Genomic DNA, 18,790 nt, shown 5'->3' with positions numbered 1-18,790 from the left:
TTGAAGAAAGCAAAAGTCAGACCTTATATACTTGTCCTGAATAGCATTCTTCAATTGATAGCAAATAACTACTTTTCTGAATTGGACTCAAAATATGAATGGAGGCCGGGTGCAGTGGCTCAAGCCTGTAATCCCAGCGCTTTGGGAGGCCGAGGTGGGTGGATCACGAGGTCAAGAGATCGAGACCATTCTGGTCAACATAATGAAACCCCATCTCTACTAAAAATATTTTAAAAAATTAGCTGGGCATGGTGGCGTGTGCCTGTAATCCCAGCTACTCGGGAGGCTGAGGCAGGAGAATTGCCTGAACCCAGGAGACGGAGGTTGCGGTGAGCCGAGATTGCGCCATTGCACTCCAGCCTGGGTAACAAGAGCGAAACTCCGTCTCAAAAAAAAAAAAAAAATATGAATGGAGATTTTTGCCTTAACTCATGTGTAGCTGTGTGCTTCTTTATAGAAATCTGATCAGTAAAAAAATTCACTGATGAAAGGTCAAGAGGTAATGGTTTTAATCACAAAGAAATTCACCATAAATTTTTTCTAAATAGCAAGTTTCTTTAATAAACTGAAAGTATGATTTGTTTTTTTGTTTGTTTGTTTTGTTTTTAAGATAAGGTCTCACTCTGTCCCCCACGCCGGAGTGGAGTGGCACGATCTTGGCTCACTGCAGCGTCCACCTCCTTGACTCAAGCGATCATCCTGCCTCAGTCCCCCCAAGTAGCTAGGACTACAGGCAGGCACCACAATGCCTGGCTGATTTTTTTTTGAGATGGAATCTTGCTCTGTCGCCAGGCTGGAGTGCAGTGGCGCAATCTCGGCTCACTGCAACCGCCGCCTCCTGGGTTCAAGAGATTCTTCTGCCTCAGCCTCCCGAGTAGCTGGGACCACACGCGTGTGCAACCACGCCCGGCTAATTTTTTTGTATTTTTAGTAGAGACTGGGTTTCACCGTGTTGGCCAGGATGGTCTCCATCTGCTGACCTCATGATCCGCCCACCTCGGCCTTCCAAAGTGCTGGGATTACAGGCGTGAGCCACTGCGCACTCCCCTGATTTGATTTTTTTAAAAGCAAAAGCAATTAATATGAAATCTTTGAAGAAAACAGTTAATTAACAAAGAATGATATTCTAATATTTGCTCTTGAACCTATTGTTTAAAAAAAATTAAGGGAATTTATGTATAGAGTAGTTTTAGGTTGCCAAAAAAGTACAGCAGAAAGCAGGGTTCCCATATGCCCACCTTCCTCACTTCTCCCCGCCCCACCCCAAATTCTCCATTAACGTCTTGCATTGGTGTGGTACATTTGTCACGACTGATGAACCAGTATTGAAACATTACTAACTAAAGTCCGTAGTTTGCAATAAGGTTGTTCTGAACTGTAAACTTCTATAGGTTTTGACAAATGCACAGTGACACGTATGCACTATCACAATATCACGCAGAATAGTTTCACCTCCCTAAAAAGTCTCCTGTGCTCCACCCACTCACCCCTCCCTCTCTCTCACTGAGCCCCTGGCAGCCATTAATATTTTTACTGTATCTATAGTTTTGCGTTTTCTAGAATGTTATATTAGAGGGAATCTTATGTACTTATTGTAGCCTTTTCAGACTTGCTTCTTTCACTCAGCAATATGCATCGAAGCTTCCTCCATGTCTTTTCATAGCTCGATGGCTCATTTCTTCTTATAGTTGAATAATATTCCGTTGCATAGATGGACCACAGTTTATTTATCTATTCACCTACTGACAGACATACTGGTTGCTTCCAAGTTTTGACAATCATGGATAAAGCCACTATAAGCATTTGTGTGCCTAGAAGTTTTCAACTCGTTTGGGTAAATACCAAGAAGAATGATTGCTGGCTCCTATGGTAAGATTGTATTCAGCTTTCTAAGAAACTACCAGATGGCCCATTTTATATATTTTTTTATTTTTATTTTTTTGAGACGGAGTTTCGATCTTGTTACTCAGGCTGGAGTGCAATGGCGCGATCTCAGCTCACCACAACCTCCACCTCCTGGGATCAGGCAATTCTCCTGCCTCAGCCTCCCGAGTAGCTGGGATTACAGACATGCGCCACCATGCCCAGCTAATTTTTTGTATTTTTAGTAGAGATGGGGTTTCACTATGTTGACCAGGATGGTCTCGATCTCTTGACCTCGTGATCCACCCGCCTCGGCCTCCCAAAGTGCTGGAATTACAGGCGTGAGCGACTGCGCCCTGCCTGGCCCATTTTTAAAGCCTGTCTTTTAGACTTTCTAATGTAGGAGGCCTTTTTGGCAATTTCCATCCATATACCAAAAAGAAATCAAAATAGACAACAGAATCAAATAGGTCATCACACATTGCCCATGGGTGAGTAAAAAAGAGTAGCTGCAACATCTGTTCTTTCTCAACAAAGGAGATGGTGAAATGGTCACATTGTGATGATGAGAACACCGTTAGGACAGCTCTTCCCCGGTAATGACCCAATGCCCCACACCTCCCCTACTGAGTAGTCCCCTTCCACCGTGGATCCGGGATAGCCTTGCGACCGCTTTAACTGGCACAAAGTGGCAGAAGTGATGTTGTGACAATTCCAGGCCTAAGCCTCGAGATGATCTGGCACTTTGTTTAGTACTTTGGGGAAACTTGATCTGCCGTGTGACAAGTCTGGCTATTAGGACAGAGAGGACATATGGAGAGGGCGAGGAAGAGAGAAAGGGAGGGGGTGAGGGAGAGACGCTAAGGCCACAGAAAGAAAAGGAGAGGCCTAGTTGTCTCAGTATCCCAGCTGAGCCTGGTTGAATCCGTTTTCCTGCCATCCCTGCCAAGGCAAGGACATGCCAGTGAACCTTCTTGAACATTCCAGCGCATTAGCCCCCAGCTGCCTACAATTTTAGCAGATAGTACGTGGAACAGGAGAATCCTTCACGTGGGCACAGTCAACCTAAAGAACTGCTGAGATAATGAAACAGATGTTTTAAACGACTAAGGTCTGGGTTACTTTGCTATCCACCAATGGATAACAGAAACAATCAGCTGCCCTACTTTTCCTTCTTTATTTCTCTGTATTTGCCAGTTTCTCAAGTAGTTATAAAATTTTGCGGTCAAAATAAGTGTAATTCAGTAGAAGTCTTGCTTATTTTTATTTTTAAATTTTACTTTAAAATTTGTGGTGGTGGGCTGGGCGCAGTGGCTCACGCCTATAATCCCAGCACTTTGGGAGGCCAGGGCGGGCAGATCATGAGGTCAAGAGATCGAGACCATCCTGGCCAACATAGTGAAACCCTGACTCTACTAAAAATACAAAAATTATCTGGGCATGATGGCCCATGCCTGTAGTTCCAGCTACTCAGGAGGCTGAGGCAGGAGAACTGCTTGAACCCAGGAGGTGGAGGTTGCAGTGAGCCAAGATCGCACCATTGCACTCCAGCCTGGTGCCTGGCGACAGCGCGAGACTCTGTCTCAAAAAAAAAAGAAAAAAATTGTGGTGGCGGCTGTCTCTAGTGATTTCTATCCACTCTTGTTTTGGGGCCCCCAAAGCCTTCCCAGCAGTGTGTGTTGTGGTGGTCACGGGTTGCCATGTAACTGTTCAGAGGTAAACAGATTCCCTTCACTTCCTTTGTTGCACTCGGAAGAGCAACATGAGATGTGAAGGTGGCCAATTTATGTTAAGTCTCAGGTGTATGCTAATTATTGACCACCACATCCCCACAGATGGCCGCAGGAAACATAAGTAAGAATGCCCAGACAGCTCAGATTATGGCACGGTCAGTCAATATTGCAATGGGGAAAGTTATAGTGAGCACCATACAAACTAAAAATCCACCGTAACATAAAACTGCAAAAAAAAATTAACTACACGTTTGAGGAAACATAATCCTCAGAGGAGAAAGCATTATATCTAAATCTAATTTTCTTCCAAATGCTAGCCTTATTATGACATTAATTTCACTGCATATAGAATGGACATTGCACCTCTCTCAGTTATTAGCTTTCTGGTTATTTACTAATTTATCCAACCAACATTTCCTAAGTTCTTTACACGTGCCAAGCATAAACTGTGCTAGAAATAAAGAAATGAGAGTGAGAGGATTTCAGAATACCTGAAGCAATTTAGTTTAGTGAGGTAGACAGACGAGTAGATAAGAAATCAAAATGCTGTTGAAATATTGTAGTAAGACACAGCAAAATAAGAAATAAAGGGTACTCTATAAGACAGGCAGTGTGAGAGGTTCCAGGAAATTTCTGAGCATGAAAAGATTCAGATTGAAGCAATGCTGTGAGAGCTCTGAGGCCTGGCCTGCCCCTCTGGGCTTCCGTGCACAGTGTCTGCTGGGTTCACCGGCCAGGGCAAATATTGATTGAGCATTGTTTGCAGGTCTCCGGCCTTGGTTCTCAGTGAGTCAGCACTCTGTTCACTCAGCAAGGGTGAATCCCCCCCTCACAAAACGGGATTTCCCGCCCCAGCCGGAGCTCATGCAGTGGCTCAGGAAGAATCGCACTACTGCTCAGACTGTTCAAACCACCGTTTTTCTAATTTTAGTTTTGCATTTTGATGTAGAAGAGACTCATTGAGTTGCCTTGTTTTGCTTAGCTCTCCAGCCCTGCCTGGACATCTCTTCTGTATTCAGCAAGTAAATAAACGTTTCTTCCCCTCAGTTCCCAAATGCAGCTCCTTATCATAGCCCTGCTGTACCTTTTGCTTTTACTTTCGGTGGTTCAGTCTTGAGATAAGGTAGCAGCACTGAGTAGTTTTCCTATTACTGAAACAGTATTTCCTTTTCTCCCCAGTGGGCCTTTCTCATACCTTTTTGCTGTATCAGATTTTTAGAATGCTCATGATGCCATGGGCTCCACACCATCCCTTCCAAGCAAGGTCAGCCACATGAGGTCATCACCATGAAGAAGAGAAACAAAGGTCCTCAATTTCACTACAAAAGTATTGGGTACAGTTTCTCCTTGAAGTTCTACCTTGGCTGCTTAGCATCCCAAAAGACAGTTTCTTTCTTTCTCTCTTTTTTCTTATTTTAAGACAGAGTCTCACTCTAGCTGGAGTGCAGTGGCACAGTCTCAGCTCACTGCAACCTCTGCCTCTGTGGCTCAAGCAATTCTCATGCCTCAGCCTCCCGAGTAGTGGGATTACAGGTGAACACCACCACACCCAGCTAATTTTTTAAATTTGTAGTAGAGATAGGGTTTCACCATGTTGGCCAGGCTGGTCTCAAACTCCTGGCCTCAAGCGATCTGCCTGCCTCAACCTACCAAAGTTCTTGGATTACAGGCTTGAGACAGTTTCTTTTGGAGACTAATCTCCTAGGAATATTTTCTACCAGGATGAAACTCAAAATAATCTAGTCCAAAAGTCAAAAAATGATAGCCAGCAGGACAAATTTGACAGGCAGATAGAGTTCGTTCGGCATTCACAATGTTTTCACATATTTTGAGTAAGTTACCCACACATAAAATCTAGGAGATTTCACATAAAAATCTGAAATTCTAGCTTCTTTTAAAAGAGCAGAGGACAGGCCATAAGGCAGCCCACATTCCAGCTGGGAATCAGGTATCACAGGGTGACAGCCTCACTTGGACAGGCAAGCACACGTTCTCCATCTCCCCTTAGCACCGCCCACCCAGCTAACTGCACTCTGCACTCTGAGCCCTTGTTGGTAATCAGTTTTCCATCCCTAAACGAGTCCAATTCCGTCACTCGACAGAAAAAGAAACTGAGACCCAGGGCCTGGCTCAGTGGCTCACGCCTATAATCCTAGCACTTTGGAAGGCCAAGGAGGGCAGATTGCCTAAGCTCAGGAGTTTGAGACCAGCCTGGGCAACACAGTGAAACCCCATCTCTACTAAAATACAAAAAAAAGTAGCCGGGTGTAGTGGTGTGCGCCTGTAGTCCCAGGTACTAGGGAGGCCGAGGCAGGAGAATTGCTCGAACTCGGAAGGCGGAGGTTGCAGTGAGCCAAGATCACACCACTGCACTCCAGCCTGGGTGATAGAGCAAGACTCTGTCTCCAAACAACAAAACAAAACAAAAAAATAGAAAAGAAAAGAAACTGAGACCCAGAAATACCCTAAGCTTCCCTAGGCTGAGAGTTTATTGTTTGTACAACCAAAACCAGATCTTGAGCAAACATGGGTCTTTTTGCTGCCCTTTCTACTTCCAGGTGCTGTCTTTCTCCCTTACTCACATTTATGACCAAGTGCTCACCATAATGAACTGCCTCAGGCTCCCGTCCCAGCAAGGAGGGTAGAATGAACAGCATCAAGCTCTATGCAAAGAGTAATCAGGACTTAAGTCTCAACATTTTGGTTTTAAGAGGTTTCATTATTTTGACTTGGTTGCATATTTTTTCCTACCCAATATCTCTTTTCTGTGTCACATTGTAACAGGTGGATAAATACACAGGTGAGAAAGCAACAGGCTGCTGTCTTCCTGGTCATCGTATGTCTGTGTCCTGTAAGAAGGTGTGGACATCCTCCTCATCATGACTTCTAGTTACCTTGTTGGGGAGAGTTCACTTGAAATATTATGTCAATATCACAGATTGACTTTCCAACACAGATGCTGATCTTCATTTTATCCTTGGTCCTGGTGGAACATATTAGCAAACATTGTTTTATGTTGTACACTCATAATTACGAACTTCATTCTAAGAAAACGTCCTGTCAACTCTTATAGAACAGGCACTTTTCTAGGTCATGAGATGAAGCTTTAAAAATTACTCCTTCCTATGAATGAGAATAATCTTGCATGTTCTTCACATGTACCTCAAAACCTAAAATGCAATAATATATATATACATACATATATACACACACATATATATACATATATATATACACACACATATATATACATATATATATACACACACATATATATACATATATATATACACACACATATATATACATATATATATACACACACATATATATACACACACATATATATATACATATATATACACACACATATATATACATATATATACACACATATATATACATATATACACATATATATGTATATATACAAAGTACTCCTTTCCACTAGCCTGAAACAGTAGCAGAATTCCAAAAGATAGCTTTCCCTCTTATCTCAATATGGTGGTGGGCTCTTAATAATCTTACTTGTACCTCAGGAAGCTAATTAACAGAAAATAATTATTATGATTCTCTTTTATTTTAATGAATGGGAGGCACATCTCAGCAAATGCGTGAAAACTTTAGATTGGCTAGAACATTTTCTAACCTTTTTCTTCCCCCAAAAGGTGCCCAGGACCTCACAATGAGGTGCATTGTGAACCTCATGCCAAGGTTAATTTGGCACCTCTGTCACAAAGAGCATGTGCAGACTCTGACAGGCTTTCAGGGAAGCCACTTCCCCCATGTGCTCTTCTGGTTTCCTCATTGGTGTTCGGGAAGAGGAGGCTGGGCTCCTCCCGGGAGTGGGGTGCTATGACAGATGAGCCTTTCATGCAAGAAAATAAATCCTGCAACATTTGATGTACTGCTTTAAACTTAAAGACCTCTTTGGACCTGAATTTGTAAGGTAAGGAGTGCTCAGCCACAATTCTTGAACTTCGAAACCGTAAGTGTAATTTGAGGACTCTCCTGGAAACTCTTTGTTGTTTAATGTGAAACTAACATGCTGCCTAACCTCCTGCCTTTAGGATTAATAACAGCTCACTGTCAAACGTGCACGCACAGCTCTGACTTAAAAGGAAAAAACTCACCACTGTTTAAAAGATACAAAGTCTTCCATAATGAAATGGCCATGTAGATTTGTTGTACTTTATACATGTGTGGAAGTGCCCAGAGCAGACTGGGTTTTCTCTCTGCTCTCTGTAAATCAGTATGCTTTAAAATGGGATCAAATTATCTTTGCCACTTGAAAGTGGGTCTGGGTGCAGGTCCAATCCCATAGGGAGAAAACACCAGTGCAATTGTAACCAAGTGTCAGTTCAGGTCTGCGGGTCTTTATCCTGTATGCTGCTTGTGGCTTGCTTAGGTATGGGAGGGGATTAAACTCTGCTGCTACAATTGTATTGGTACTGCTCTGTAAGATGTGAAAAATCTATCGGGATTAGGTGTTAGTGTGTGCAGGCCAGTTTCCTGTGATTGTGGCAAATTACACTGGAAAGTTGAAAGTAACTATAGTACAGACTAGGAGCCGGGGATTTATCAGACATAAAAGGATGTAGAACAAGTTCAATGATATATAAGGCAATTATTTGTCTAATGTTGTTAACAAAATCCAATCTTCCTGTAGAAACATACAGGACCTTTTAATGTTTTTGTTCAAGCTGGATCTGCCTTCAAAGGTGAAATACTCGATGCTTTTAGCTAGCTCATTGATCCGTTTCTAAGAGGGCATCATGGTATAATAATTATCTCTCACTGGGGAAAATATGATGTTGAGTCTTCTTTTTGTGCCCTAGAGACCTTAAAAGAGAAGATGTAGTCGATAATCTAACTGCAGCTATTTTCTGAAATCTTGGCCCACACGTTCCTACTTTCTTCCTTCGCCTTAATCAGGTATACAGGGTCTGAGTTCCTTCCCCTGAAATCTCCAAACTCTTACTGTGCCCATTGCGCAGAGAGCACCAATCTGCATCCCTGTCTCTCTCCACAAAAAGCAAATCATATTCTTGCTCCACATTCTTTCTCATCCTTCATAGGGCTTATATTTACATGTGAGTCCCCAGGGCATGTTCCCATGACACAGATTCCCTCCTACCTACATACTGAGAATGTGAACCCCAAAGGAATCCTGCCTAAAATCTGCGGGTGCAGCAGTCGTGGGTGGGATCTTAGCCTGACCACTTTCTCCTCCAGACATTTTCCTTTCCGGAACTAAGCTGTCTCACCTGACCTTAGGTATTCTTATGGCTCTATGCTTTGAACCATAGTGCTTGGTTAGTTTGGTGAACCAGACATCTTTATGACTGATTACCTGCGCACAAACAGATTAGGGTAGGTACTCATTCAGTCTAAGGATTAGAGTGTTGAAGCTGCCTTTGTCCTGGAGGCAAGAACATTTCCCCAGCAGGCATGCCGTAAGCATTGTGGGGGTCTCTGGAACCGAGAGTGGCTCTCTGAGGATTTTTCTCCTCCTGTCACTGTTTCTTGCTAGTCTTGGCACACATTTTAAAAACGGCTCTAGCAGAAAGGTGAAGGTTTCTAAGGAAGGGAAGCTGGGACAGTTTACTTCAGGCAACCAGGACTCCCAGGATGTAGGTGTGAGGGACAGCAGTGGGCTTGGATCAGCATTCCAGTGTGTCATTGCCTTACTGAAAGAGTTATTTATAACTTGGCAACATTTCTCCACATCTGCAGTCCAAATACTATGTACGTGAGGATAAATATTTAAACAACATGTTAGTTTCATTAACCAGACATGACATCAGGGTCACTCTCAGCAACTTCTTTTCTCGTTTTAATAAAATGAAAAGGAATAATACGGGCGACACTAAAATATGTTACCAGTGTCATTTTAGAAAATGATCACCAGAAAAATATTCAAGATTTCTCTGATTCTTTTACTAAAGATGACACTTCCTTTATTGAAAGATTCTCTGTTTCTGGTAGTTTTCATCTGGACAATGCGGGGTCTTTCCCTCATGGTTGCATAGGAATGCTTGGGGGACAGTCTCCGAAAGGTAGACAAAGGCACTGGAATTATAAACTAGAGGAATAAGAATTACTCCTCTTCATTGGTCTTACTGCTATTCCTGTTCATTGGTCTATGCTAACTTAGAACGAGATCCTGATGAAACCACGCCATTACGGAGTTCACATTTAAACAATATGTTATGTGCCTGTAGAGCTAATAATTTCCTTTTCCCCTTTATTTTTATTAGTTTTACTTTTCTTTTGTTGAGCTGGAGTTTTGCTCTTTTGCCCAGGCTGGAGTGCAGTGGCGTGATCTCAGCTCACTGCAATCTTTGCCTTCTGGTTTCAAGAAATTCTCCCACCTCAGCCTCCCGAGTAGCTGGGATTACAGGCACCTGCCACCATGTCCAGCTAATTTGTGTATTTTTAGTAGAGATGGGGTTTCACCACATTGACCAGGCTGGTCTCGAACTCCTGACATCGTGATCTGCCAGCCTTGGCCTCCCAAAGTGCTAGGATTACAGGCATGAGCCACTGTGCCCAGCCTACTTTTCATTTTTTATTGAATGAATGAAAGGCTGAAGAAATAGCTGAAATTAATTATTATGATTTCATGTCCCATGTGAAGAATATTTCATTTTAGAAATTTTCACTAAGATTATGTGAGAATGCAGTGCTACATGAACAAACACTAAGAGATGCAATTAGACCATTTTATTTTAACAAACCCTAAGATGGTAAGTAATATGATATTAAAAGTTAATAATTATGGTCTGGTGCTGGCCCACGCCTGTAATCCTAGCACTCTGGGAGGCCGAGGTGGGCAGATCTCCTGAGTTTAAGATCAACCTGGGTAACGTGATGAAACCATGTCTCTACTAAAGATACAAAATTTAGCTGGGCATGGTGGCACATGCCTGTAATCCCAGCTACTCAGGAGGCTGAGGCAGGAGAATTGCTTGAACCCAGAAGGTGGAGGTTGCCAAGAGTTGAGATTGCACCACTGCTCTCCATCCTGGGAGATAGAGCAAGACTCTATCTCAAAAAAAAAAAAAAAAAAGAGTAAATACTTCTGGGCTAGGCACAGTGGCTCACACCTGTAATCCCAGCACTTTGGGAGGCTCAGGCAGGCAGATCACAAGGTCAAGAGATTGAGACCATCCTGGCCAACATGGTGAAACCTCATCTCTACTAAAAATACAAAAATTAGCTGGGCGTGGTGGTGTGCACCTGTAATCCCAGCTACCTGACGAGGGGCTGAGGCAGGAGAATCGCTTGAACCTGGGAGGCAGGGGTTGCAGTAAGCTGAGATTGTGCCACTGCACTCCAGCCTGGTGACACTCCATCACACACACACACACACACACACACACACACACACACACAAAGAGTTAATAATTCTGACTGCATCCATCTATAGACAAGACAAAAGCTAATGTATATATTCTGTCTTATCTAATGTGGTATAGTAGGCAAGATCATGTAAAGTATAACTTACTTACTACCTATATGCTATATGTCTCGTGTCAACACTTAGAGGACTCACAAAGAGTCTATTGGCAATTTCTAGGAATTTTTCGCAACTCTTACGCACCTGCTCTCTCACATGGCCACAAATGTAGGCCATGAGCAGAGCCAAGCAACACTCACAGCTCTGGAGTCACACTGATTTTTAAAATAATAGTAAAATGAGTCAAAGGAAAATAACACTGGAAAACCTATAAGGATGGAGTAAGAAAATAAGAACACCAGAATATTAAACACATGTAACATTCTTGAACTGATTCTGTAGAGATGTCAGAGGATGAAGAAGTCAAGCCATTTCCGTGAGAATCAGTCAGCATGAGACACTTGGAAGGAAATGAATGGATAGCATCCTAGCTTCATTGGTCAGCACCTATTGCCCCACTGGGGTCTTTGAGTCACTCTAAAAGGAACTTATGCATACGCTTACATTTTCTTAAATTGGCAATATTTTAAAACAGATTATTAAAGGAATGGCTTGTAAGACATCCAAAAGAGAGGCCACTGAATCCTAGAATTCAGAACAGATTCATTAAAAAGGAAATAATCGGCTGGTGCGGTGGCTCACGCCTGTAATCCCAGCACTTTGGGAGGCCAAGGCGGGTGGATCATGAGGTCAAGAGACCGAGACCATCCTGGTCAACATGGTGAAACCCCGTCTCTACTAAAAACACAAAAAAATTAGCTGGGCATGGTGGCGCATGCCTGTAATCCCAGCTACTTGGGAGGCTGAGGCAGGAGAATTGCCTGAACCCAGGAGGCGGAGGTTGCGATGAGCAGGAGATTGCGCCATTGCACTCCAGCCTGGGTAACAAGAGCGAAACTCCGTCTCAAAAAAAAAAAAAAAAAAGGAAATAACCAATACAGTCATGTTGTTTTGTTCTTGTGTTTCTAGCCTGTAGATGGATAGCATCTTATTTAGTCAAAACTAATTTTATCAAAGCAAATTGTTCAACACCATAAATTGGCTGCAAATAAATATTTCCCATCATTATCTATTCAAATATGGGTGATTGAACATGGGACAGCTTTATAACACTGTAAGTATCTTTAAATTTTATTTTACGATTTTCAGAACTTTTATTTTTGTCATTATGTATAATGAATTCATCTTCAAGTAATTTGTATTGTGAAAAGTTTGAGCAATCAAGGAATTGCTTAGAGGACAAGCTAAGGATTCTTAAAATTGTATTTATTTATTTTATTTAAGTTCCGGGGTACATGTGCAGAACATGCAGGTTTCTTACATAGGTATACATGTGCCATGGTGGTTTGCTGCACCCATCAACCCGTCATCTAGGTTTTAAGCCCCACATACATTAAGTATTTGTCCTAATGCTCTCCCTCCGTTGCCCCCCACCCCCGGCAGACACCAACCAGTGTGTGATGTTCTCCTCTCTGTGTCCACCTGTCCTCACTCTTCAACTCCCATTTATGAGTAAGAACATGTGGCATTTGGTTTTCTGTTCCTGTGTTAGTTTGCGGAGAATGTTGGTTTCTAGCTGCATCCATGTCCCTGCTATGACATGAACTCATCCTTTTTTATGGCTGGATAGTATTCCATGGTATATATGTGCCACATTTCTTTATCCAGTCTATCATTGATGGGTATTTGGGTTGGTTCCAAGTCTTTTCTATTGTTAGTAGTGCTGCAATAAACATATGTGTGTATGTGTTTTTATAGTAGAATAATTTATAATCCTTTGGGTATATACCCAGTAATGGGATTGCTGGGTCAGATGGTATTTTCTGGTTCTAGATCCTTGAGGAATTGCCACACTGTCTTCCATAATGGCTGTACTACTTTACACTCCCACCAACAGTGTGATAGGGACAAGCTAAGGATTTAATAATAGGAGCAAATTATTTGAAATTGATAAAGTGGTTGAACAACACACTAAAATTGTGACTTGTGTGTTGCTTTAGGCTTTTTATTCATTTCTTAAATTTAATTATATTTATTTATTTAGAGGCAGGGTCTTGCTCTGTTGCCCAGGCTGAAGAGCCGTGGCCCAGTCACAGCCCACTATAACCTGAAATTCCTAGACTCAAGTCATCCTCTTGCCTCTGCCTCCAGAGTAGCTGGAAAGAAAAGTATGCACCACAACACCCAGCTAATTTTTGTATTTTTTGTAGAGAGGGGGTCATGCTATGTTGCCCAGGCTGGTCTTGAACTCCTGACCTCAACTGATACTCTTGCCTCAGCCCCTCAGTGTTGGGATTACAGATATGAGCAATTGCGACCAGCCTATTTTATGCTTTCAGAATAACATATGTATTTTACTGGAGAATAATGAATACAAACCAGAAAATCAATTTTAAACATAATCCTGTTCAAGAAGGGCTAGCCAATGATTGCACATCAGTGCACGGTAGGCTTCTATATGCTTTCCCTATGACTACATATGGTTTTTTAACTACCATTTGGTAATTGGAAACCATCATAATGTCAAAGCAATCCATCGATTGTTGGACATTTGCACTTTAATTGCTGAACAGTTAGATTGTTTCAATTATTCTACATTATAAAGCAATGCCTAATAGGAATAATCAGCTGGAAAAATAATTAGAAATTTAAAAATCAAACTATTGAGGAAAAGCAATATATGCACAAGAATATATAAGGTGCAGAATGGGTAGCAATTCAGACCAACTTGGACAAAATACCTATCAGCATTATTCCCTTTTAACTAGACCATTGTTTTGACAAAATTATCTTTTTAACCAAATTGCTTTTTGTCAAATTGCTTTTAGGCAAATTGTATTTGGGCAAATTAATGGGAAACAACAGTTCAAGGAAGTGCAATAGACAAAATACACCTGAACTTCAGTGGGGCATTTTTGTAAATCCTTCACAGTATCATGGGAGACAAGATGAAGAAATATGGGCCTAGCTAATGTGATTAGGCAGATTAATAACCGTTTGAATGAACATACGTAGAGGGTGCTTATAAGCCACTGGGGGGAGGAAACGTCTGGTGACTTATTAAAAACCCTGTTCTTAGTCCTGTCCTGATAAACAAGCATTTCCATCAGTGTCCTGGATAAATGCATGTTTAGTAAATTTCTGAATATAAAGCCAAACTGAAGAATCAACTCATGTGACACAGCATCAAAATGAAAACAGATCTTAACAGGTTGGAATAATGAGCTGAAGCTCCGTAGACCTAAGTAACAGTGACAAATGTAAGATTATTTATTTTGGATCATAATCATAAGTACAGAAGCGCTCATTGGAAGAACTTGTACTTGTGAAATAAGACTTCAGGATTTTAGTTGATAGGAAATTCCTTATGTTATAGATAAAAAAATGGAATGTGATCTTTGGTGACATTCTCCAATTATGTTTGTTCAATGAGTTACTAACCTACCTAGTTGCAATAGTTCAGCCCATATTCTTTTTTTTTTTTTTTTTTTTTGATATGGAGTCTTGCTCTGTTACCAAGCTGGAGTGCAGTGGCACAATCTCAGATCAGTGCAACCTCTGCTGCCCAGGTTCAAACAATTCCCCCGCCTCAGCCTCTCTAGCAGCTGGGACTACAGCACGTACCACCACACCTGGCTAATAGAGATGGAGTGTCACCATGTTGGCCAGAATGATCTCCTGACCTCGTGATCTGCCCGTCTCGGCCTCCAAAAGTTCTGGGATTACAGGCATGAGCCACTGTACCCAGCCAGCTCAGCCCATATTCTTAATCTTGTCTGCAATAATACCATGAAGGATTTACGAAATGCCCCACTGAAGTTCAATGTGATCTTTGCAGAGGAGGAATACGAGATAGGAAATACTATATGCCAAGCCCTGTGCAAGCCATCGCCTGTATCATAGTCCCATCCCCATGCAACTTTCCTTGCCTGTGAATACATATGTAATCCTCGAGCTACCCTCAGGATCCTGCAGTCCAAATGATCGGCCAATCCAGATGGTGATCCCAACACTTCTCACCCCAAAAGTTCTATTTATTTAAATGTTACTCAGGCGTTTGTGGGTAAATATGGAGAAAGTGGTAGTAGTTGACCTACCAGGGCAGGAACAATCTTCAAATCTGCACAAGTGTAATGAATAATGATTAGATTTTGTAACAGAATATGGTGGGACAGATAGGGCTCTTGAGGGACTTAAAAGAGCATGATAAAAAGAAGTGTGTACCTACGCAACCATCTTACATGTTCTTCACATGTACCCCAAAACCTGAAATGCAATTTAAATTAATTAATTAATTTTTTAAAAAACGATCCTCTTCTTATTATAGCAGTTAGTGAGCATGGGAAGGTTCCAGATGGAGGGAGCAAGTGGTGAAAGTTCAGAAGGACCACTGGCATAAGGAGATGGTGTGCTACACACCAATGAACCCAGGCACGAGAGGCTGGAGAAAGCATGAGCATACTCTAAGAAGGTTTAAAGACTCAGGAGGGAATGGAAGTCAGAGGCGCTGGCCTCATCTGTCTGTCCTGGATAGGACTACGTTTATCTACTTAGCAGAGGTTTCTGCATTCCTTTTTGATTTGTTGCTACGAGGATCATTTCCTGTGTCCGTGTTCCTTTACACCCATCTGCTTCTGCTGATTTTAGTCCTATTCTGCAAGCAATTCTCAGCAGGATGTGATTTCCGTTGCTCTTAACCTGGTACAACAGAAATAAGGCAATGCATGGCTGTGACTTAGAGCACAAATTTAGATTGTGATCCAGGACCTGGCAATTGCCAGTTTTGGGAAATGCATTTAACGTTTTTCTGCCTGTTTTCCCACGGGTAAAAGTAGAGGAAATAATAGTGTTACCTGTTCGAGTTGTTAAGACAATTAAATAAAACAACATGGGAGAAACTACTTAGCGCAGCGGCTGCATCATTCAGTGAAAATTTTAATTGCTATTGTTGCTGCTTTTAGTTAGCCTCTATGCCAGATTTCTTCACCCCCTGAGGCTGAGCAAACACTAATGAAAGTAGCTAGTGATCTTCAGGGCTAGGTGCAATTATGAGGACCAGCCATCCATCCCTGTAACAAAAAGTACAACCCAGTCAACTTCAATAAAATAAGGCCTTCAGGAGGAAGGTGATCGACTAGGAGTGAGCAGCATCTCACTCATCTCCTCACTCACGGTTCCAGGAACCACGTTCTCTTTAGTCTCCCTCTGTAACCTACTGCCTCGGGCATAGAGATTTCCTCTTGGGCACATGGGAGCACAATCCTCTTCCTGTTCTGTCACTACTATACAGACAGAAACTCTTCTTTCCTTGGAATGTTAAGTGAATACTATCAGAATCTCCCATGTGCTTGCAACCCAGCTTGACCAATCAATTGTCAACTCATAGCCACCCTCAGCCATACTCTCCCACAATGCCCACCACCAGATTGCTGGTGAAATGAAACTAAGACATCGTCATTTCATTTATAAATATCGAAGTTTGTATGTTTAATAAAAGACCCAGGACTTGGTTTTAGCAGTTCAATTTTTCCTCAAGGTCCATTTTTTAAAATAGATATTTGAAACAATTAGGTGCAAAGTGTTTCAGTTCGACAACTGATAAAAGAAAAGCTTCAGCAGAATTAAATTTAGAAGAGTTTAATTTAGCAATGAATCAGCCCTGAAATGGGCAGCCTCTTGAGCCAGAGTAGGCTCAGAGACTCCAGCACAGCCACGTGGCGGAAGAAAATCTATAGACAGAAAAAGGAAAGTGATGGAAAGAAAATGGAAGTGAGGGATGGAAACAGCCGGATTGGTTACAGCTCAGTGTTTGCCTTATGTGAACAGGGTTCAAACAGTAGACTACATTTGATTGGCCAAAACCCTGTGACCGGCACACGTGTAGGCTATGATCTGTGTCTGCTTACACTTCCACTTTTTATAGTGCATGATATACAGAGGAAACTTTAGGCTGAACTTAAAATACGTAAGGAGTTAGCTTTAGGCTAACCCTCATTTAACACAACTCTTCAGCATCCATTAAAAAGGGTGTTTTTGTAATAGACGACATGAAGAGCATTGTTACCAATGAAGAGTGTCAGGATCTTTCCACATTTTTTTTTTTTTTGAGACAAAGTTTAACTCTTGTCGCCCAGGCTGGAGTGCAGTAGCACACGTGATCTCGGCTCACTGCAACCTCCGCCTTTTGGTTTCAAGCGATTCTCCTGCCTCAGCTTCCCTCCCTGAAGAGCTGGGATTACAGGTACCCACCAGCACGTCTGGCTAATTTTTGTATTTTTAGTAAAGACGAGGTTTCACCATGTTGGCCAGGCTGGTCTCAAACTCCTGACCTCGTGATCTGCCCGCCTCGGCCTCCCAAAGTGCTGGGACGACAGGTGTAAACCACCACCCCCCGGACCACGTTTTTATATCTCTGAAACTGGGATGCATTTTACAACTGAGAGCAAGTGATAGTTTAATTGATAGTGTTATTTTTCTTTCTTAGTGATACATTATCTAACGGTGCACCTCAGGAGGTTGGTGTCTTAGAAGTGAAGAAATGCAGTAGTTGAGAAGATAAATGAACACATTCACACAGACACACACATGCACCTAAAACTACTTGCTTAATTGCCTACATATGCATCTATATGAACTAGAAAATGAAAGTAAATTTAAAGTAAATTGAGTACATGAGTTCTGAGAGAGCAACGTAGATTTTTTTTTTTAAACATTTTTCTGAAAAGCAGATAAAAACCATATAGGCATTCTACTCCAACAAAGAGATAAAAACGACATAGACATTCCATTCTCTTCCAACAGGTATGGACGGCAGCATCCTACCCTGGAGCGTAGAGCTTAAGTTTCTCAAGATACTGCTGCTTGTCCCTCGATAACATTTTCTTTTGTTCGTTTGTTGTTTTTTTTTTTTTTTTTTTGAGATGGAATCTTGCTCTGTCGCCAGTCTGGAGTGCAGTGGCGCAATCTCGGCTCACTGCAACCTCTGCCTCCTGGGTTGAAGCGATTCTTCCGCCTCAGCTTCTGGAGTAGCTGGGACTACAGGCATGTGCCACCATGACTGGCTAATTTTTGTATTTTTAGTAGAGACAAGGTTTCACCATGTTGGCCAGGATGATCTTGATCTCTTGACCTCGTGATCCACCCGCCTTGGCCTCCGAAAGTGCTGGGATTACAGTTGTGAGCCACCGCGCCCGGCCTCAGTAACATTTTCATAGTCAAGCTCTCCTTTCCATATCATCGCTGTTGACCATACTTATCACCTTATCTTTCAGAAGTTTCTTTTTTTTTTTTTTTTTTTTTTTTTTTTTTTTTTTTTTTTTTTTTTTGAGACGGAGTTTCGCTCTTGTTACCCCGGCTGGAGTGCAATGGCGCGATCTCGGCTCACCGCAACCTCCGCCTCCTGAGTTCAGGCAATTCTCCTGCCTCAGCCTCCTGAGCAGCTGAGATTACAGGCACGCGCCACCATGCCCGGCTAATTTTTTGTATTTTTAGTAGAGATGGGGTTTCACCGTGTTGACCAGGATGGTCTCGATCTCTTGACCTCGTGATCCACCCGCCTCGGCCTCCCAAAGTGCTGGGATTACAGGCTTGAGCCACCGCGCCCGGCCTCAGAAGTTTCTTAAATAGAAGTAACAGAAATGGCACGAATGACCGATGTGGTCAGAGAGGGAAATATATGTGGTTAATACATTTTAAAATGTGCTAAGTTATAAGAGATACATCTATTCAGTCT

The 18,790-nt window shown here is 42.2% G+C and overlaps 1 protein-coding gene across 2 annotated transcripts in view; it reads left to right on the top strand.

Moving 5' to 3' along the window:
• The first annotated feature begins 7,402 nt into the window (after positions 1-7,402).
• STARD13 (StAR related lipid transfer domain containing 13) overlaps positions 7,403-18,790 on the top strand; it is a 554,175-nt gene continuing 542,787 nt past the window's right edge. For both annotated transcript variants that reach the window (XM_078375278.1, XM_008998115.5), the window contains exon 1: positions 7,403-7,545. The gene's annotated coding sequence lies outside the window, so the exon portion shown is untranslated. The remainder of the gene's footprint in view (positions 7,546-18,790) is intronic.

This window comes from Callithrix jacchus, chromosome 5 (assembly GCF_049354715.1).
Source record: "Callithrix jacchus isolate 240 chromosome 5, calJac240_pri, whole genome shotgun sequence".
Taxonomy (NCBI): Eukaryota; Metazoa; Chordata; class Mammalia; order Primates; family Cebidae; genus Callithrix; species Callithrix jacchus.
This window is presented reverse-complemented; position numbering and strand designations above follow the sequence as displayed.